Here is a 6,329-nt window from a genome sequence, read left to right as displayed (position 1 = left end):
ATCTAATTAGTTCAATTGGTTTCACTAGAAATAAAGACCGAACAAAAAAATTTAGTTTATCCATGAAAACTAAAAACCAACCTGAAACAGTTTTATCTGATATTTTAATATCCTTAAAATTAGAAAACATCCCTAAAATTAAAAAGAAATATAAGTTTTCTTTTTTGAGGAAATCTTAGACAATTAATTAATATAATATTAAATATTTAATCTAATAATAATATTTCTTTTGAACATATTGAATAATTCCAGCTAAGTGCAAAGTATGCAAAATATATTATACGATTCCTTTCAGCTTACTATTTCTATTCGTTCTCTTCCTCTCTTTCTATTCTTAGATATCATATATGGGATAAATTGTTTAATTTTTAAAAAATATATCCAATCAAATCATACAAACATAAAGAAAAAAAATGGGAGGCCACAAGCTATCACCGGTGGTCACCCATTTCCTTTTTTTTTTTTTCTTGTTTTGTTTGATTTTTTGCAAATAATCATCAGACATGTTTATAGATCTGATTAATTATCGCTCATATATTGAAATTTATTGTTGTCCATATATTGAAATTTTGTCCTTAGATCTAGTTCTGAGTTATTATTATCACCATTATTGTGATTTTGTCTAGCGTCCTTTATTATTTGGATAGTTATGCAGAAAGAAGTGCAGATCTCCTCTTCAATAGAAATAAGAAATTTGAAAGTAATCAGATCGGACTTGTAGAAAGACTAGGGAGTCGAACAGTGACCATGAATAGCCACCAAGTGGAGCAAGCGATCGCCTATGACATAAATATTATGTTCTGTCAACTCGATCAGATACTTCAAATCAAAATTGTATTTTTTTTATTCTTTGTAAGTTTGTATACGATGTTTATTATTAGGCATCCTATACAAAAATATAAAAACATATTAATCTGTATCTTGTGAATTTATATAGTTTCCAATTAATGAAATTTTAGTTTGATTTTTCTCAAAAAAAAAAAAAAAAACATAGAGAAGAAAGAATATTAATAAACAAATATATTTTTTGCTATTTTTATCTCTCTCCTAAATAAAACACTTTAAATTATAATCAAAATAAAATTAAAAAAATAATAAAATAACTACAACGAATTGTGTATAAATTCACTTTAATTTAGTAAGATATTTATATCTCTCTTACAATAAATAGATGAAACGACCCGAAAATTTAATTTCGTAGAATTTTCATTTAAAAACTAAATTTTTTATTTCAACCAATGAGATTATACCAGCTAGTATTTTATTATTGCTAAACTGGACCCGTAAACCAATTCGATTTAGAATTGAGCCAAATCATAGAATTAGACCAAACCGGTTCGAATCGAACCGGAATGGTCTAGAAGCTTTAGAATTCTCCTTTCTTTTCTTTTCTTTTTTTTCTTTTCTTTTTCTTTTCTTCTTCTTCCAGCGGCGTCGACCTCCACCCTCTCGCTTTCCTTTCGCTTTTTCGGGTCACCTGAAGCCAGCGCCGTTCCCATCGCCTCCCGCCGCCGTTCCCCGTGCCGCTCTTTCTCTCCCTCACCTCTGTTGTCTCTGGATAGCGCGGCTGTCGCAGGAAGCCTGCGATTCATTCGATCGGGAAGTTGCATTGCAACTCCACTGATTTTCCGGCGACCTTGTCACCACCGAACGGTTCCAGTCCTCCCCTTCATCGACAGCGAGCTTCTCCCTCTCCTTCTTCGTCTCCGATTCTGGCGAAGCATGGAAATCACGAGCGAGTCGCGATTCCATTTCACTCGAGACAGTCGCGTCACCTGCTTTCACCTTCAAGTTTCCGACATTTTCCAGCTGAGTAAGTCAATCCCCAACCTTCATCAGTTTAATTTATGAATTCCTTGATCAAAGATGGAGGTTTTGAATCGTAAATAAAACTATTACATAAATCTAGACCCTAGCTCCTACTGTCATACATCTTTTTTTTAAGGAAAAATTTGATTCTCTAATTTAGTTTAAATTATTAGCTAAGTTAATGGATAAGTTTAGCATGAACAAGGGAATTTTAGTTAAGAATAGATATAGCATGATTATGACAGCAACATTATCGCTAGTACTTGATCTATGCCGGAATTCATAAATTTAGCTACTGTTTAGGCGAATGTGAATGGAAATTTTGAATTTTTGCTCTTGAAATCGGTATATAAATGATTCCTATATTGGGATGGTTAGATTATTGCGTTTATTATAAATCCTTGTGAAGAAATAAGCATTCTTTAGCTTAAAAACAACTAGTTAGCTATATGGTCAAGTTCTCGATATCCTAGGTAGGAGGAATTGAATTGTTTCCAATTTGAATGAGTTATAAACTGAATTTTTATAAATAAAAAAAAAAAATGTGCAAAACCGTGGGATATATTATGGGTACTAAATAGGAAATCTTGAAATCCTTGAGCTAGCAGTAATTATATAGTTGATTTCTTGAATTATAGTGTTTGGGATGAATATGCGAAGTCATAAACCAAGTTCTTAATGCGATATGAGCTCAAGTTTAAGCAAAAATATATTTTTCTTAGGCGCAGTAGCTATTTCAGGTACTTCGTACCATTTTAAATAATTGGTATGGAAACAGATGTATGTAAATATATTTATATTTTCAATACTCTTATGTTGGTTAGTGTTGGTTACTGCTTGATAGCAATATTCCTGCAAATTTAACGATTCAATTGTAAAACTCTTTAGCTATATCTAGAAGTGGTATTTTTATGTTAAGACGGAGAAATTTATGAAGCTTTAGTTATATGTTAAGTTTCGAGTTGAGTTATCTAGTAGAAGAATTTATTAAATTGTAATTTAATTGAAATATTAGTTCTTAATAGTTAGTCTAGAACTTTAATAAATGTTTAATGATATTGTTTATACCTTAAGCAAAGAATTATTGATAATATTCCTAGAATAGTTGAAGGTCTTTTGATTTGTAAATTTTGGTTGATTGGTGATATATTATTGAAGGCAGATGGGTATTTGATTTGATTGATTGCCCGACGGATGGGCTGTGTGGATTGAGTTAATATTGAATGAAATTTTTGATATTTAAACAGGTGGATAGTCCCATTTTTAGGGGAAATGCTGCCGAAATTTCGATAGAACTTAGACTAGTTTTAAGTAATGACATAATTAATAAGTCTATTTAGATTAATTCTATGACTTCATAAATATTAAATAGAGTGCTCTAACTATTTAATTATTTTCATTATTATTCATCGAATTATTCAATTATTTATTTATTTCCATTATTATAATTTATTTAATTGTTTGTTTATTCTTAATATTATTTATTTATTTAATTGCACTTGAGAATGGTTGTCTAGTTATGCATTGCATTACGTTGTCCAACTGATCAATATGTCTGCACTTAATTGCAATGTTTGATTAATTGTGTTGTGTTTATGCTATGCTTTGTTTGTGTGGAATTGGGATGAAGTGGACCACCATGGGTTTGTGAGGACGGTCTGTGATATGGATCCTGAATAAGATATGATACTTGACCGTCGGCCCGGAAAATGGGAGATCGGCCGCCCCTTGTGCACCTGATGATATAGATTATATGGGGATTTACAGGATGGCTTCTTGTTGTTGCGCACCTGATAATCTAGATTTGATTGTAGCCCGCAGGGTGCCTCCTGTTGTGAGCACTTGATGATCTAGATTGGATGGAGACCACCGGGTTGCCTCCTGTTGATATGGAAAAGAAACGAGAGAGTGAAAAAACAATGAGAGGACTGGTCAGTGAGGATTAGACCAATTGGCCGTATGGGGGATCGGCTCCCTGGTGCACATGTACGAGAGGGCGAGCCATGTGTGAGGACGGCTCGTTGGGGTTTCAGGTGGCGCCACTGACTAATTTCCACGTGATGTGATTATATGAAGATGTTAATGATTGTGAGTGCTGGTGATGTGTCATTTGTGTGACTGGCTGCGTGAGCATATAACTAGTCGGATGACTAGATTGATATATTTACACATATGTGTGACTGCGTGTGTTGTGTAATAATTATTATTCCTTAAAAAAACTCACATGTCTTGTTTAATTTTTCAGGAAGTAAGTTTCTCTTTAGTTCGGTATAACCTATGTTTCTTCACCGCATGGCTATAAAGAAATTTTCCTAGTTCTATAATCATTTTACTATGTAATTATATGTATAAAAAGCTATGTATACCAAATAGTTAGTGACTCCGCAGTTGTAGAATTTACTTACATTTAGTCGTGTATTATCATAGACGAAATGATTCTGTGAGCCTATATTAGAAATGTGATGTATTGTAAATTGGGCCCGAACTGTGGAATTTTGTAGAAGATAAATTTGGGCCAAGATGAAATAAAATCTTGAGGTTTATTTTTTTAGTAATATGGGCTGAATATTTGAAATTTATATTGAGATAGCAAATTTTAGTGTTTCAGACTTACTACGGGCCTCGGGGGCCTTAAGCTTACCTGGGGCCTAGTGCCGGTCCGGCCCATGGAATCGGGTCGTGACAATAGACAGTCTCTTGATGACTAAACACTTTTAATTTTCTTAATATTTTTTCTCTTTGATACTAAATCAGTTTGACTTGAAAGAAATTATTGTTTAGAAATATTGAAAAGAAACTAGAACTATATTTTTTTTTAGTCAATTTTTGGGGTTTTTAAAATATATAATAATGATAATTGATAATTTTGAAATCTAATCCAATCATTCAACCTAATCTATCTAAAACTTTATATACTTTGAAATCTAATCTAATCTACTCATTTAATCTACCTATTTAAATATGAATTTTTTAGGTTCTATTTATCACGTTGTTGAGTGTTTTGCTTTTACTTTTCTACGATCTGTATATTTATATTTTTGAATTTTCTTCTTTATTTTTGTAAATTTTTTATTTTGATAATGTTAAATATCTCACAAAGATGAATTTTTAGTTTCTACTTAACAAATAACAGTATTTTACTTTTACTTTTCTACAATTTTTTCAGTTTTTTACTTTCACTTTTCTCCAATTTTATGAAGTTCTTAACTATTATAATATAATAATATTAATCATTGTATAATATTTAAATTTTTTAATCTTTTTTCCTTATATATATATATATATATATATATATATATATATATATATATATATATATATATATATATGTTTTTTCAAGCATGCATATACAGCATAACACGAGGAAGAAGAGGAGCTGAAACCTGGTCGAACCTGTAATGTTTTGCATACATACATAAGAAAATATGTGTGTAAGACCATTAATAATGTTGTAGAGGTCTAAAATGTCGTAAGCGATATTTTTAAGGACCGGTTTTAGTGCTTTAAACCTTCTTTTATAGTAATTAAATTTAAAAAAAATTTAAATATAAATATATATATATATATATATATATATATATATATATATATATATATATATATATATATATATATAAAATGAACTTTTAATGCTCTTTATTCTATTTCTCTCATTTTGTCTTTAAACCTTTTTGTATTTGAAAATCTCTAGCTCTCTCGATCTTTTTTGAGGTCTCTTTCAATTGCAAATCTTAACCTCTTATAATGTATTTTCTTTTTAATCAAATATTAGTATTCTCTTCTCAACGATATTGTAGTTTTTATTTATCAATTTAGAAGCCGAATATAATAGTAAAATGGATTTTGGCCAACTTTTAACTTTTTTTTTTTTTTTTAATTTGTTTTATTTCTCTTTGGCCCTAAATCATTATTTTTTGTATATTGTTAACTGGAAATTCTTGCAACTCAATGTGATTGCAACTAATGTATTTTCAGTTATTTTGGGTTAATGGTGTAGATAATGTAATTGTAGCAATTTTATCATAGATTGGATTCTAAAACTTGTTGTAGGCAATTTTTAGTTTGGATAAATATAAAAAAATAAAAATATTATTAATATTCTTTTTCATTGTGAAATACAAATAAATTAATGAAAGTAATTATATTTTTTATATAATAAATTTGTTGATATTTTTTATACACCATTTCACTTTATAAAATAATTAAAGGAAATTTAAACAAAAATATAATTTATACAACCGAGTGCATAGCGGAGAAGACGACTAAATTACTCGACTAAGTGATAATATTTTATTTTTATTTTTTATTTTTTAAGTTGAATATAGTTTCATGATGTTTCAAAAACTAGAATTTTGGAAAATATGATTAAGTTGCTTATTTTATATATTTTAGAACTTGCAAACACAATAAAAAGAAAAAAAAAAAGGACTGGTGGCTTAGATAATAATCTTGATCCTTCTCAGCTCATCAAAGCAATTCAAATTTAGGAACTTGCAATTCTTCAAATTTGACAAGTTGTC

Source organism: Jatropha curcas, chromosome 5 (genome assembly GCF_041381405.1).
Source record: "Jatropha curcas cultivar XTBG-Jc1 chromosome 5, XTBG_Jcur_1.0, whole genome shotgun sequence".
In the NCBI taxonomy this organism is placed as follows: Eukaryota; Viridiplantae; Streptophyta; class Magnoliopsida; order Malpighiales; family Euphorbiaceae; genus Jatropha; species Jatropha curcas.
Note: the sequence above shows the minus strand (reverse complement) of the source record.